The sequence below is a fragment of the Gorilla gorilla genome, chromosome 1 (genome assembly GCF_029281585.2).
Source record: "Gorilla gorilla gorilla isolate KB3781 chromosome 1, NHGRI_mGorGor1-v2.1_pri, whole genome shotgun sequence".
NCBI lineage: Eukaryota > Metazoa > Chordata > Mammalia > Primates > Hominidae > Gorilla > Gorilla gorilla.
The window spans coordinates 30,445,789-30,462,282 of record NC_073224.2 but is presented as its reverse complement, the minus strand read 5'-3'; the positions used below and the strand labels follow the sequence as shown (position 1 = coordinate 30,462,282).

The following is a 16,494-nucleotide window of genomic DNA, read 5'->3' as shown; positions in this document are numbered from 1 at the left end:
CTTTGGGTGGCTGCCTTAATGATGGTATCAAGTTCTTTTGCTTTTCAAAGCTTTATATTCCTCATCTGTAAGATAAATGCTAGACAAAATTATCTACATGGGTTTTGTTTTTAGCATTAATGTTATCAATCCTCTAAATGGGCGTTCTGAAAGTATTTAAGGTGCAAAGGTGCATGAAAACTTTTTTTTTTTTTTTGAGAGGGAGGCTTGTTGTCGCTCAGGCTGGAGTGCAGTGGCACAATCTTGGCACACTGCAACCTCTGCCTCCTGGGTTCAAGCAATTCTCCTGCCTCAGCCTCCAGAGTAGCTGAGATTACAGGCGCCCACCACCATGCCTGGCTAATTTTTGTATTTTAGTAGAGATGGGGTTTCACCATGTTGGTCAGGCTGGTCTCAAACTCTTGACCTCAAATGATCCAACCGCCTCGAACTCCCAAAGTGCTGGGATGACAGGCATGAGCCACCATGCCTAGCCTAGTTTATCTTTTTAAAGTAGTTTACTTTTAATTACAATAATTTTAAAGAAATACACACCTTGTCAATACAAAGGCATTTAAGATGAACAACTATATAGTTCACAAATATAAAGTTCAGGACATCCTAGTTAGTGATGTATTATTGATTTCATTGGTGCCACCAAGATATTTTGCCAGTTTAAATATGGTGTAGCTACACATATGTATACCATATTTGGAAAAGGGCAGTGGGAGATGGAGACAGATTAAAAGAGGGAAGACTGCTGCTAAATTCTCCTACTCTAGAGGGAGGATGATATTGGGATTGAGGTAATAATGGAAGGTAGCCATTTTATTGCTCAGAAAATTCTATAACAGTGCTTCCATTAACTCTCTGGTGATATTGTCACAAAAGGAGTAGAAAAGAAGAAGAGAAATGAAACAGCAAAATAGAGATCCTCTCTTCACTCTGCTGTGTTTGCATTAATGCAGCATCGTGGCAGCTGGTATCTTTTTTAAACAGCCTTTTTCTTCTTCTTCTTCTTCTTTTTTTTTTTTTTTTTTGGGTGGCCTTTTTTTCCCCTCAAGAGTAAGCCGACCAGATTTTCACTTTATGAAACTGGGACAACCTAGCAGGGGATGAGAATTTCCATGAACCATCTTCTGGGGATAATAATATCAGTAATCAGAGACTGTCATGGCAATTGCAGAGAGAGATGAATTGCAGTGGACAGGAAGTCAGCACTGTTTTGTTTGTTTGTTCTTTTGAGAGTGAGTTCAGTGCTCCATAACCATTTACCAAAAAGTTGAGCTTCAGTGCAACCCCCTGTAAACTCTTGAACTCCAAGTTATTTAGAGACAAAGACAGATGGCAAAGCAGATTTGCTAAAGAATTACATAAATGGGCTATATTTCAGTAGCTATATGTTCACCTATTTGCCTTTAGAACTAAACTATCCCTGCTAAAGCCAAATTGTTGGTTAAAATCCAGTTTGTCTCATCTCACATGTAGTCTTTGGCCGCTATGCTCACCTAGCACTTTTTTGTCCATCTACATAGTTGTAATTTAATCTTTTTTATTCAAAAATGTATTATTTGGCCTATTTTGTCTCAGGTACTATGCCATGTACTGGGAAATATAAGGATAAATACGATGCGTAAATCTGAAATTTATGTGGAAGAATAAAGATCTCCTAGCCATTTATCCATATTTTTATCAAGTTAAAATTTAATACTTTTGCAGTATTTTTTAGTATTTTGAACAGTATTCTTCAACAGCCTATTTTGAACATTTTGAAAAGACAAGCAACCAATAGTACTGAATAAAAGCACAGAGAAACATAAATTGTGAAAACTTAACGTTTACTAAAGGTGGCACCAAAAAATTAATGGGGAAAAGACAGACTGTGTATTGTTGCTTTTTGAAAATGTTACTACATGGAGGAAAACAAAACTGGGTTTCTTCCTAATGCCTCTTACCAAGACAATCTCCAGATGTATTATAGAGATAAATGTGGAAGGTAAAACTATGAAAGAAATAGAAGAAAATGCGGGAGAATATCTTCATGATCTACAAATGGAAAAGGAGTTTTTTAAATCTCAAAGGCATAAATTAAGGCAGACATTAACTTATTTATATAGAATTTAAGTATGTATATTTAATGAAGAACATATTAAAGTTAATACTCAAGGGAACAAAATAAATTATTTACAGTGCCTAATACTGATGAGGGATTAGTATCTAGTGTATAAAAAGAAGCCTGCAAATTAAGAAGAAAAAGATAGCAATCTCAGTTTAAAAGGCAGGCAAAGTATATGATCAGGCAGTTTACAGAAGAGGAATCCTAAAGAAATAGCTGGCATAGTTAGGGCTTAAACTCATTAAGTGAAATGCAAATTCCAACAACATGAATTAAGTAAAAATTAGAAATAGGTATTATATAACACCATGTTGGCAAAAATGTGGAAATTTGAGACTCCTCACATAGGTTGTAGAACTGTAGACTGCTGTAGCCAGTATATGCATACTGCATGACCCAGCAGTTTTATTCCTGATATGCCTCCCAAAGAACTTCTCACACTGTCCATGACTTACATGCAATGGTGTTTGTTGCAGTATTAAGGAGCTGGTGTGTCCATCACTGGATGAATGGATACATAGAACTTGGTAGGTGTACATGTGGAGTACTGCTCAGAGGTTAGAAGTAGTGGTCTAGGTGTGTACATAGCAAATGTGGATGGATCTGTAAAGCATAGCGCTGAATGAAAAAAATAAGGAAACATAATGGATTACACAACACAATACCATTTACATATATTAAAAACATACATATAGGGCCGGGCGCGGTGATCTGCCTGTATGTATGTATAGGCACCTGAAATCCCAGCACTTTGGGAGGCTGAGGCAGGTAGATCACAAGGTCTGGAGTTCGAGACAGCCTGGCCAATATGGTGAAACCCTGTCTCTACTAAAAAATACAAAAAAATTAGCCAGGTATGGTGGTGCGTGCCTGTAGTCCCAGCTACTAGGGAGACGGAGGCAGGAGAATTGCTTGAATCTGGGAGGCAGAGGTTGCAGTGAGCCGAGATTGCACCATTGCACTCCAGCCTGGGTGACAGAGTGAGACTCTGTCTCAAAACTGACAAACAAACAAACAAACAAACAAAAAAACACCATACATATAAAAGAGCATTGCATACTTTGCAAGAATACCTAACACATATGAATGAGAATACTTGCAGTTTTGTGGGAGGGGAATGAGAACAAATATATAACATGAGATGAGTCTTGCACAGACCAATGATGAGGATGGTACAGGTGGTGGGTTAGGGATGATTACTATCCATAAGGAGTTCATAGTATAGTGAATGAGATAGATGAATACATAATCATAATGAAACATGATAAGTACAACTGGGGGATCTGAACAGAGTATTAACATGTATTGCTTTTCTACTAGACTAAGGTTTTCATTAGGGCAAATATTGTTTTGTGGTAATGTTGTTTACACCTTTATTCTTCCATGCTTCATAGATCACACACACACACACACACACACACACACACACATATTAGTGAAGAGATTCTCAAATCAGACAACACATTAACATTACTTGGGAAAGTCTGAAAAGTACTTTCCTTCATCTTTGACACTATGCATTTGTTTTTGTTCAAGAAGATTCTATTAAAAGGTGTAAAGTATTTAACCAAGGTACATATTGTTTCATGTTGAGCATTTAACATGACTGTGGGTAGGTCAGTGGACTGCAGCCTTATGACACGGTGCTGGTTAAATCTGCTTCAGGTCAGTTATCTCATGACTGAACAATTGGTTCTATGGGTTCTATGAATAATACTGCCCGTAATCAATCATCTCACAATTTCCAAAACCATAAGATACAAGTGTACAAATGCCTCAGCATTGATTGATCACCCCTGAAAAAAAAAGGTATGACAAAAATGATATTATCATTTGAAAAAACAAATAAAAAGTAGATTTCCTTTGTGTTTTTTCCACCTCCCTGGAAATATATATTCTAGATACAATGATCAATTGGTCTTTAAGACAAATGGGAATTATACTGGAAATTTCTGACATTATAACAGGCTTGTGGGGGATTCTTGTTTGGCAGGTTAGGGCCTTTTGAGACTTTCAAAAACATTCCCCAGGCAGCCCCATATATTTCCTTCAGAATGTCAGTAATGAAAGGTAGCTCATAACTTTATATATGTGACTATTTGTTATTTAAAACTTTTCAAAAATGTTTGTAGTACTTACATTTTAAGATCTATTGGGTCTCTTTGAACCATTTAATTAAAGGTTAGAGCACTTGCAGTTAAAAAAAATCTTATCAGAAAATAATATTTTAATCTCTGTGTGGGATAATCCAAGATTGTACTGTTCCGGGAAACATATACCTTTATTTTATTTCATATTTTAAGGCTTTTCTTATTTCTTCTATGCCTTCAGCTTTATCAGTTTAGAAGGGAATCTTCCAGTGATTACATTGGTCATAAGCCTGAAGGGCAAGGTTTAAGAAAAGTCTAGGGAGCATTGTCGTTATAGTTTTTCATTTTTGCTTGATATCCATTCTAGATGATGACATTTCCCTCTAAATAAGGCTGTTTCTGTCTTAAAAAACATCTTCCTTCTGGAACTGGAACGCTCATATCTGCTGGTGGGAGTGTAGGTTGGGAAAACCACTCTGGAAAACTGGTAGTGTGTACTAATGCTGAACATATGCATAGCCTGTGACCCAGCAATTTCACTTGCAGGCATACACCCAACAGAATATGCACCAAAAGATACATACAAAATATCTTCATAATATTATTTATAACAATAAAACACTGGAACAAACCCAAATTTTCATCAACATGAGAATGAAGTAATAAATGAGTATAAATAAACATAAGATAAATATAGAATTCATATATAGGAATACTATATGGCAATGAAAATCAACCACTGTGCTATATGCAATAAGGTTGGATCTCACAAATGTAACCTCAGGGAGAAGAAGCTAAACATATAACATGCGTTCTGTAGGTTTCTATTCATATGAAGTTCAGACACAGATAAAAATAATCTGAGATATTAGAAGTTAGCATCTTTATTTACCTTTTGGTACTTTTTGGTTACCTTTGGGGAAGAAGGTAGAAATAGTGATTTAGAGGGTCTGAGGGGACTCTGGGGTGCTGGTGATACTTTGTATGTAGATCAGGTAATGGATAAAAAGTGTGTTCACTTTGGGATAATTATTCAACTTCTAAAAGCAAGATCTGTGCACTTTTCTATATAATACTTAATTTAAAAAAGTTAAAGTGTAAAAAATAAAAGCCAAACACTGTCTTGTTCAGGGCTCGTATTAGGGTTCTCTAGAGGAAGAGAATGAATAGGATATATGTATATACGAAAGGGAGCTTATTAAGGAGAATTGACTCACATGATCACAAGGTGAAGTCCCACCACTGGCCATCTGCAAGTTAAAGATTAAGGAAACCGGTGGTGGATCAGTTCGAATCCCAAAACTTTAAAAGTAAGGAAACCGATAGTGCAGCCTTCATTCTGTGGTCAAAGGCCCAAGAGCCCCTGGCAAACCACTGGTATAAGTCCAAGAGTCCAAAAGCTGAAGAACTTGGAGTCTGATGTTCAAGGGCAGGAAGTATCCAGCATGGGAGAAAGATGAAGGCCAGAAGACTCAGCAAGTCTGCTCTTCCATCTTCTCCTGCCTGCTTTATTCTAGCTGTGCTGGCAGCTGATTAGATGTGCCCACTCAGATTGAGGGTGGGTCCCCCTCTCCCTCTCCACTGACTCAAATGTTAATCTCCTTTGACGACACCCTCACAGACACACCCGGGAACAATACTTTACATCCTTCAATCAAATCGAGTTGGCACTCAATATTAATCATCACAGAGTTATATACTAAAATGATAAAACTATAAAGGGATACAAGAGAATGGTTACCTTTAAGGTCAAGTTACTGATTGCCTCTGTATGGAAGGAAGAAGGCTAGGCATGGAAGACACAAGAGCTTCTCAGGGAATAGTTTGTGTGTTAAGTTTTTAAGTTAGATGAGGGTACACTGGTATTTATTATATTATTCTTCAAACTTTATAGCAGTTTTATTTCTTATATTTTGTGTGCATAATACATTCAGTTTGGAATCTGAAACTTTTTTACCTGAGTTTTGGTTTTGGATATAATGGAATAAGCACAATTCACCCTATGTCTCCTACTGAATTTGAGCTATGAGAGCTGGACAGAATTCAGAGTCACTATGTGAGAATTTTGAAAGGCAAAGAGTAGGAGATCAGAACTGGAAATACCCCTAAGCTTGTAGTGAGTTTATCATTGTTCCCCTTCTGGTAGCTTCTAACTTGATCTCATAGTTGAAACCCAGAAGTGGACAGGGAGAGGTCCAGGAGAAGACCTCTGGTTTGGCTTAAGGAGTGGTAGAGGCAGAGAGTGGCCTTCCTACCTTCCTCCCTTCCTTCCTTCCACCTCTCTCCCTCCCCACTCCCTCCCTCCCAACCCACTCCCTCCCTCCCTCCTTCCCCCTCCCTCCCCTCCCCTCCCCTCATCCCCCACTCCCCTTCCTTTCCCTTCCCTTCCCTTCCCTTCCCTTCCCTTCCCTTCCCTTCCCTTCCCTTCCCTTCCCTTCCCTTCCCTTCCCTCCCTTCTCTCCTGTCCGTCTCTTCTTTTTTCTCTGTTCCTTGCACCCAGGCTCCAAGTGCTAACAATGATGGCAACAGGTGCCTACAGGGGCCAGATGTCTGAGGAAGAGGAGACTTCTTCTCATTTCAGTGGAGCTGTGGTCCCAAGAGGGTGGAGCACATCAATGTTACTTTCCCTCTCCGTCTCTGTCTCTCTCCTTGCACTGTGTGGGAAAAATGTGGGCATATGTGGCTGACTAGGATAACTAAAGCCCCAGATTTCTAGTTGGAGGACTGAAAAGAGGAGCCCAAGAAAACAGAAAATTAAGAGAATCCATTGGTTAAGAGCTTGGGAAAAGGACCTCATAAAGATGTTTATGAACTCCTGGCCGGGCCCTGTGGCTCATGCCTGTAATCCCAGCACTTTGATGGGGACTGAGGCGGGTGGATCACCTGAGGTCAGGAGTTCGAGACCAGCCTGGCCAATGTGGCGAAACCCCATCTCTACTAAAAATACAAAAATTAGCCGGGTGTGCTGGCTGGTGCCTGTAATCCCAGCTACTCAGGAGGCTGAGGCAGGAGAATTGCTTGAACCCGGGGAGCGGAGGTTGCAGTGAGCCAAGATCACACCATTGCATTTCAGCCTGAGCGACAAGAGTGAAACTCTGTAAAAAAAAAAAAAAAAAAAAAACTGAAAAGATGTTTATGAACTCCTGGGCTCCCCAGTGGAGTGAGAATCCAATCCTAATTTAGCATATCAAAAACTTCCAGAATTAAACCAACAGATCCACCTGCACCTATGACCATACTGGACACTGGGTGGTGCACACACAGGAAAAATCTGAATAACTGCAAAAACTTTGAAAACTGACCTAGTTTTGAAACCATAGCCATGAGAAGGTCAGTTGGAACTTGTGGACTGAAACTCATCAATTTGATTGGCTGATAAAACAAAAGTATCACATATTCCATAAGAGTTAAGGAAGACACATAGTCTCAAAACACATTAAAAATGTCCCAGATACTATCTAAAATTATTTGGCCTAAGAAAAACCAGAAAAATTTCAACCTACATCAAGAAGGCAATGAACAGATATGGATGTTTAGAAGATACAGATGTTGGACTTTTCTAACAGCCTTTTGGAGAAACTATTATAAAAAATGTTCCAACAAGCAGTCACAAACACTCCTGAAACAAAGTTAAAATAGAAAACCTCAGCAATAGGAAATAAGAAATAGAAAGAAAAATCAAATGGAAATTTTAGAATTGAAGAATGCAATAACCCACAATAAAAATCTTATTGGGTCTGCTCAATAGCAAAATGGCAATGGAAGAGGAAAGAATCAGTAAACTCAAAAATAAATCAGTAGAAATTATCCAATCTGATAAACAGAGAAAAACCAGACTCAGAGAAAAAATAAACAGTCTCAAAGATGTGTGGGACAATTTAAAAAAAAAAGGTTTAACATTTGCATCGTAGGAGTTCTAGAATGGGATGACAAATAGTGTGGTGCTAAAACACACTGGAAGAAATAATGGCCAAAAAATGCCAACACTAGGAGAAAGAAAATAACCCATAGATTCAGGTTCAGTGAAAATCAAACACTATGAATCCAAATAAATCCATATTCAGACACATCATAATCAAAATGCTACAAAAATAAAGACAAAAAAAATCTTGAACAAGGGCAGAGATAAATTATGCATTTCCTATAGAGGAACAATTTAAATGACTGTAGATTTCTCATCAGAAACCATAGAGGGTAGAAGGAAGTGACACATATTTTAAGGTGCTGAAAAGAACTGCCAAACCAGAATTCTATATTCAGCAAAAATACTGCTGAGAAATGAAGGTGAACTAAAGACATCCTCAGATGAAGGAGAATTAAGGGAATTTGTTGCCAGCAAGTCAGCTCTAAGATAATTTCTAAAGCAAATTTTTCAGATAGAAGAAAAATAATACCAGAAGGAAATTTGGAACAAGGATGAAAGAACAGCAAAAGAAATAGTAAGTATTGGGGTACCTATAATAGACAATTCTTTTCCTCTTGAGTTCTCTAAGATCATTTGATAATTTAAAGCAAAACATTTAACATTGAATGATACAGTTTTCAATGTACACAGATCTAATATATATGGCAACTATGACATAAAGAGGAAAGGATAAAGGGGACTATAGGATGATAATGTTTCCACATATTCATAAAGGAATCAATTCAGCAAGCATATGTAACAATTCTAAATGTGCACTGAAAATACAGGAAGCAAAAACTAACAGAACTGAGAGTAGAAATAGGCAAATCTACAATTATAGTTAGAGACTTCAAAACTCTTCGTTCTGTAATAGTTAAAACTAAGAGAGAAAAAAATCATCAAGACTATAGAAGAACTGAACAACACCATCAACCAATTGAATCTAATTGATATTTTTAGAGCACTCCACCCAGTAACAGGAAAATACACATGCTTTTCAAGGGAGCATGGAACATTCATTAAGATAGACTATATCCTAGTTCATAAAACCAATGTTTAAAATGCAAAAAAATGAAATAATTTAAAATATGTTCTCTGACCTCACAAAATTAATGTATAAGTGAATAAGAGAAAGATAGGAAAATGTCTGAACAAATATTTGACAACGCATTTCTAAATAATCCATGGTCAAAGATGAAGTCTCAGGGGATTAGAAAATATTTTTAACTGAATGAAAATGAAAATGCACGTATTAAAATGTATGTGATACAGCTAAAGCAGTGCTTACAGGGAAAGCTTATAGCATTATATGCTATTAGAAAATAAGAAAGATCTTCAGTTAATACTCTAAGTTTCCACCTTAATAAAATAGAAAAAGAAGAGCTAAATAAACTGAGAGTAAGTAGAATGAAGAGTATACTCATAAAGATATAAGCATAAATTAATAGTTTAAATCAGAAAGACAATAGATAAAATCAGTAAAAACAATGAGCACGGTTTTAGAAATCAATACAATTGATAAATTTCTGGCAAGATTGACAAAGAAAAAAATGAAATACACAAATTGTCAATATCAGGTATAAATAGGGGATATCATCACAGATCCTACAACCATTAAAAGGATAATAAGATAATACTATGAAAAAAAATCGATGTAAAGGAATTTGGCAATGTAGATGGAATGAACATATTTTTTCAAAATCATGAAGTACTACCAAGATAACATAGGCAAACCAATACCTGTTAAAGAAATTGAATTATTGTTAAAAATCCTTTTGCCAAAGAAATCTCCAGGCCCAGGTAGTTTCCTTGGTGTATTTTACCAAACAATTATAGAAGAAACAATGCCAATTCCAAAAAATTTCCTTCAGAAAATAGGTGAAGAATGAACACTTCCCAGTTCATTTTACGAGGCCAGAAGAGTAATCCTGGCCTCCAAAGAGTAACCCTTGTACCAAAACCAGACAACAAAACAGACAAGAGAGAGAAATACAAAGAAATATTTCTCATGACCATAATGCAAGCATTCTCAATAAAATACTAGCAAATCAAATGAAGATGTAAAATGAATAACATGTAATAACAAAGTGAGGTTTATTTTGTAAACCAGGATTGCAAGGCTGACTCGATATTAGATATCAATCAATGTAATCCTCCAGAAAAAAAAAAAGCACATTGACAGGTTTATGTCAATGGATGTAGAAAAAATGTTTGCCAAACTTTAACATCTATTCATGATAAAATTCTCTGCAAAGTAGGCATAGAATGAAACTTCATCTTGATAAAGTCCATCTACAAAATATCTACAGCTAATAGAGTTAATGGTGAAACACTAAATGCTTTCTCCCTATGATCAGGAACAAAGCAAGGATGGTCTACCTACAAAACTTCTATTCAATATTGTACTAGAAGATTACTGGAAATAAATAAAACACAGGCGACTTGATTTTCTAGGTAGAAAATCCCAAGAAAATTCCAAAAATCTCTTAGACATAATAAGTGAATTTAGCAACTTTTCAGGTTACAAGGTTAACATACAAAAATCATTGCATTTCTATATACTAGCAATGTACAATTGGAAAGTGCACTTAAAAAATTAAAAAAAATTATAATAGCTCCAAAAATGAAATATATAGTTATACATTTAATAAAATATTTCCAGGATCTATTGCTGAAAACTACAAATATGGATGCAATAAATCACAGACTATCTAACCTAAATAAATTGAGACATACACTATGTTCATGAATCAGAAGATTCAACAAAGTAAAGATGTTGGTTCTACCCAATTTGATCAATAGATTTAATGAAATTTCTATAAAATTCCTAGGCGGATGTTCTTGTGGACATAGACAAACTGATTCTAAAGTTTTTATGGAAAGGCAAAGGAGCTAGCATAACTGAACTGATTTTGAAAAAGAATAAACTTAAAGGAATCATACTTTCTGATTTTAAGACTTACTATATAGCTACACTAATCAAGACCATGTGGTATTGAAATAGACAATTACCAATAGACCTCTACAAGAATCCAGAAATAAACTCACATAAATATGACCAATTATTTTTTGACAATGGTACAAAAGCAATTTTGTCCTTTCAGCAAATGATGTTGGAAAAGCTGAACATCAACAGGGGGAAAAAAGTTAAACCTTCACCTAAACCTCACATCTTATACAAAAATTAACTCAAAACTTAAAAGTGAACAAAAATCTAGATGTAAAACATAAAACTATAAAACGTTTAGAAGACAACATAAGAGAAAATTATCATTATCTAGGGTTAGGCAAAAAGTTCTTAAACATGGCACTAAAAATACAATCCATAAAACAAAAAATTGATAAATTGGTCTCCAACAAAATTTAAAATGTTTGCACTCTCACTATTAAGAAAATGAGAGGACAATTCTCTTGCTGAGAGGAAATATTTGCAAAGCACATAGCAGACAAAGCTCTCATAACAAGAGTAAATAAGGAATTTACAAGACTGAGTAGTAAGAAAACTAACAACCTAATTTTAAAATGTGCAAAAGACTTGAACAGACATTTTAAGAAAGGAAATATATGAAATGCATATAAACACATGAAAGGACGTTCAATGCCATTAGTTATGAGTAAAATGCATATTAAAATATTAATGAAATTTATTGCATATCACTAGAATGGCTAATTTTTTAAAGTGTGACTATACCTTGTGCTGAGACTGTAGAGCAACTGAAACTTGCACACATTGCTGATAGAAATGCAAAATGAAACAGCCACTCTGGAAAAGAATTCAGCCCTTTTTAAATACAGTTAAAAGTGATCTACTGTAGGATGCAGAAATCCCACTCGTGGATATTTACATTTGAGAAATAAAAAATGGATGATCACATAAAAATCTGTATATAATTATTTATAGCAGCACTATTTGTAATTGTCCAAAACTGTAAACAATGTGAATGTCCTTCAAGGGTGAATGGATAAACTGTGGTGCATCCATCCAGTGAAACACTACTCAGCAATAATAAAGAACAAACTATCTGCCTGGCGTGGTGGCACACAGGATCCCGTAATCCCAGCACTTTGGGAGGCCGAGGTGGGTGGCTCAACTGAGATCAGGAGTTTGTGACCAGCTTGACTAACATGGTGAAACCCCATCTCTACTAAATACAAATAAATTAGCCGGGCATGGTGGCGCATGTCTGTAATCCAAGCTACTTGGGAGGCTGAGACAGGAGAATCGCTTGAACCTGGGAGGCGGAGGTTGCAGTGAGCCCAGATCGCTCCATTCCACTCCAGCCTGGGCAACAGGAGTGAAACTCTGTCTCAGAAAAAAAAAAAAAAGAAGGATCAATATACACAACAATTTGGACAAATCTTCATGCTGAGTGAGAGGCCAGTCTCAAAAAGTGACATACTGTAGTGTCCCATTTTATGGCATTCACAAAAAGATAAAATTGTAGTGCTGGAGACAGATCAGTGGTTGCCAGGAGTTAAGGGTGACAGGCAATTTGCCTATAAAGGGATTGCTAGTAGGAGTTTTGTAGGGCAGGGAATTGTTTTGTACCCCGATTCTTGTGATATTTACATTAACCTATTCATGTGTTAAGATTCATAGGGCTGTACACCAAAATAAGTGTTGATTATGCTGTATTATAATTTAGAAAATAAAATTTTTACACTGATAAGAAAAGATAGCCTTAGCACCATGGAATTACAGTATAGTGGAGAAGAGGTCGGGGAGAGATGATGGTTGATAAAATAAATGTCTCAAATAAACAGAATTGGACTTGGACTTACAAAGCATGCTAATAAAGACGTTTAGAGTCTTTTTTCTTACAAATTTAAGAATGATTGCTTATCAATTTTTCTGCAGTGAAATAGTTGCTTTCAAATTAACAGGGACCCACAAAGATATATTATCTTAAGTAGTTAAATATCCCCTAAGCAAATTTGTTTCACTATTCATTTACTTACAGAAAACTTTCTTCATAAATATATGAAGAGAAATTTCTGCCCAAACTTTAAAATTATTATAAACTTAAGATAATGACATTTGGGTTGACTTTCTGGTTATTGCTGAGAATTTGGCTGTGTAAAAAGGAGAGGTTAGAAAAATATTATCAAAGCAAAAGGAGAATTCTTTTGATAAGTGATTTGAATTAAATTGTCTCCCTCTCAATTATTTTCTGTGCACACTTACAGTTTCTACAAGATGTTGGACAAGTGATTTTGTTCTGTGCCTCAGTTTTCCCATATGTATAATGCAAAGATAGTTATTCTTGCAGCTAATATACTTCCTGAGACCATGTCAGCATGCACGTTGCATACATACTGAAACAGAAGACTCAAAGGCCTTTGAAGAAGAGCACCAGTATCACAAAGTTTCATCATTTTATTTTTTAAAACCAAATATATCTTTTCATCATTTCATAGTTTGAAGACTGATGAAGAAAGTGACAGAAACTTGTAATTAGGGAAATGTAAAATATTTAAAGTTAAAAACTGTCTATGTAGCAGAAAATAAAGAAGAGAGATTACTTTATACTCTTCTTTTTAAGTTTGAAAACCCACATCAAAAAATGAAAGAAAATCTAACCACGGATGCCAGAGTTTGAAGACTGTAAGAAAGGCCACGTGGAGGAAGAAATTTGGACATACTTTAAGCTGTTTTAAAAAATAAAGAGATTAGCCAGGTGTGGTGGTGAGCACCTGCAGTCCCAGCTACCCAGGAGGCTAAGGTGGGAGGATCACCAGAGCCTAGGAGGTCAAGACTGCAATGAGCTGAAGCCGCACCATTGCACTCCAGCTGAGTGATGGAGTAAGACCCTATCTCAAAGAAAAAAAATAAAAAAAAAGAAAGAAAGAAACAAAGAAAGATAAAGATATCATGAGATATAGATATTTCTGCTACATTGGAGAGCTAGTATATATGATTTTAATATGGTTGTTTTAAGAAAGTAGATCTTCCATAGAAACTAATGTACATGCTTGTTGCTTTCCCCTAAAAATATATATTTCAATATTGATAAGAACATATATGTTAAATAACAATAAGAGCAATCTTTAAAATGTCATTGTATTGCTATAGTTGCACCATATAAAGGGGATGTACATATGTATGATATTGGATGTGAACACTTCAACTGTGGTCACTTACTATACTGTCCAATAAAATGTGTGTATGTATGTACATGGCTTGTATGGAGAACTGTTTAATAAATATGTTGATTACTTGATAGCATGTTTTACAGTATTACTTTTCATAAAAACGGGAGACATGATATTTGCTGCTGTTAAACAGCATGTTCACAATATTTGCATTTACTGAGCAAGAACTAATGGTAACAGAATTTCTGTGTTAACACAAATATCTGGGCAGCTTATTTCAAGCACAGTTTATAATTATACATTCTAAAGATAAACTGAAGACTCTGCAAAATGTCATGTCTGCTTTTGGATGGCCTTTCCTTAAACATTTTTGTTGGCACTACTATAAAGCGTTAAGACTCTGGAACTTGTACAATATAGGAAAAAAGAATGTTATATTAGGTATGGATATAAAAGATGCTAATATTATCCAATATAGGGACTCGGCACATAGAGAATGCAAAGAAAACTTTAGTTCTGATTTCTCAAAAGGAATGCCATTGTAAAAGACAGTTCTAGTATCACGAGAGAAATTCAGTACTTTCTTAACATTGTCAAGGGGTGAAAGTAAAATCTTGAAAATTAAATGGTCCATTGGATTATATTTTTAATGTGCATTGAAATTTTGTATTGTTCCAAGTGCTAAACAAGTGTACCATGTTTGCCTTTTAAGTTTACTCCTTTTCCCTCTTTTAATTGTAACAAAGTTTTCAAAGACAAAAATGAACAAAGACCAGCAGTCCCAATTGTGCTATGAAGCCAGGTAGGAAGCTTGGCTAGTTCCCACTACAGCATACTTTGTAAATGTGTTTCTTAAACCCTTAAGGTAAGACTTTAAAAAAAAAAAATGGACAGTTGTCAAGGATGGTTGATTTTTAAGGCTTAACTACCTGAGCAATGTTCATTTAAAATAACATATGAGTCTCAATCCAAATGATCTGAGCTGAGCAAACGGCCGCTTTGTCCTTCCCTTCCAAAGGAAGTTCTGAGGTGCTACAAAATCTATGAGAGTGAAATTTCTTTGGTTAGTGCTCTTTATTCCTTTGTGGTAATGTTTTTTTTTGTTTTTTTTTTTTTTTTTTTTTTTTGCTGCACAGCTTTAAAAAGTTGAAGTCTATTGGAAACCTTCTTATAAGAAACCTTCCTAGTCAGAGAATTCAACTTTCTTCTTTTCTTCATTCATGAAAATGCAGATCCACTGAGAAAGGGAATAAGGTAAAAGTATCATTTTCCTTTGGGAATCAGGTTTTTCTGTCAGAGGAGTAAAGGCCTTTCTTTCCAGGTCAATTCCTGTTGTGCTGAAGGCTGGGAATCATCACGCCCTTTTGGTGTGGGCCCCAGCTTTGAGCCTCTGTGATGATGGTAGAATCTGGAAGTCAGAAGCCCATATCCTAGATCAGCTGCTTTGCTGGGCTGACCTTCTTCAGTGTGATCCTGCATGCCAAACTCCTGACCTCTCCAGAGAACTCGGGGTGTTCTCCCAAGATGCTGGGCCTCTGGAAAGCATCTCCTTAGGTGAACAGACCCAGATGCCTCCTTCTTAAGTTGGTCTAAGTTACTCCACCCTGACTATCAACCCCCAAGTGTGAAAGATCACAGTTATTCCTGAGGGAAACACGGAGTTGTTCCTAACTCTACTTTACCTTCTTAGAGCACGTTTGCTTCTGGTTGAAATGAAAATTTTCAGTAAAGTGTTTTGTTTTTTTTTTCTGTATTATTTTTGTTTTTTTTATTTCCTTAAACCTCTGTTTTGAGTGAAGCACTACAGCAGAAGTCTAGTGTCATAAAAAAGTACAATTGGAATCTTTGAATGTAACCCTCATCCAATAGCAGACATTTTAATAATCACTCTTATAAATGTTTTAAATGTGTTCCAAACAGCATTGACCTCCTCAATAGGTAATTTTGTCAAAGGACTTGGCTTTGGCTGTTTTTTTTTTTTTTTCTGACTTGTTGATTTAGAGACCAGCTGCCTCCTAGGAAATTGTGATCAAAAGCTATAAAAGCAGACCATAAATATGTCAAATGCGTGAGTAGGAATTGGGAAACTTGATTTGTCCTGTGATTCAATCTGGGTTAAAATTGGTGCCACTTGAAATTACTATCCTTAGGGAAGTCATTAACGACCCCCCAAATGTTTGTATGTGCCTGTATGCAAGTGTATGTTGTATATTTACAATTTCATCCCATGTTCTGTCTCTCCAATTTTATGATTCTAGCTTTGGTGACCTCTGACTCCTCCTTCTCTATTCCTAACACTGTGTAACTTAGAG

General features: G+C 36.0%; 1 protein-coding gene across 2 annotated transcripts in view; it reads left to right on the top strand.

Annotated features, from left to right (window-relative positions):
* The window catches only part of ESRRG (estrogen related receptor gamma), a 591,615-nt gene that overhangs the window by 209,904 nt on the left and 365,217 nt on the right, over positions 1 to 16,494 (top strand). The window contains exon 3 of one of the 2 annotated variants that reach the window (XM_019030557.4): positions 15,319 to 15,436. The exons of the other annotated variant lie outside the window; for it this stretch is intronic. The gene's annotated coding sequence lies outside the window, so the exon portion shown is untranslated. The remainder of the gene's footprint in view (positions 1 to 15,318; positions 15,437 to 16,494) is intronic. 2 annotated transcript variants of the gene reach the window in all.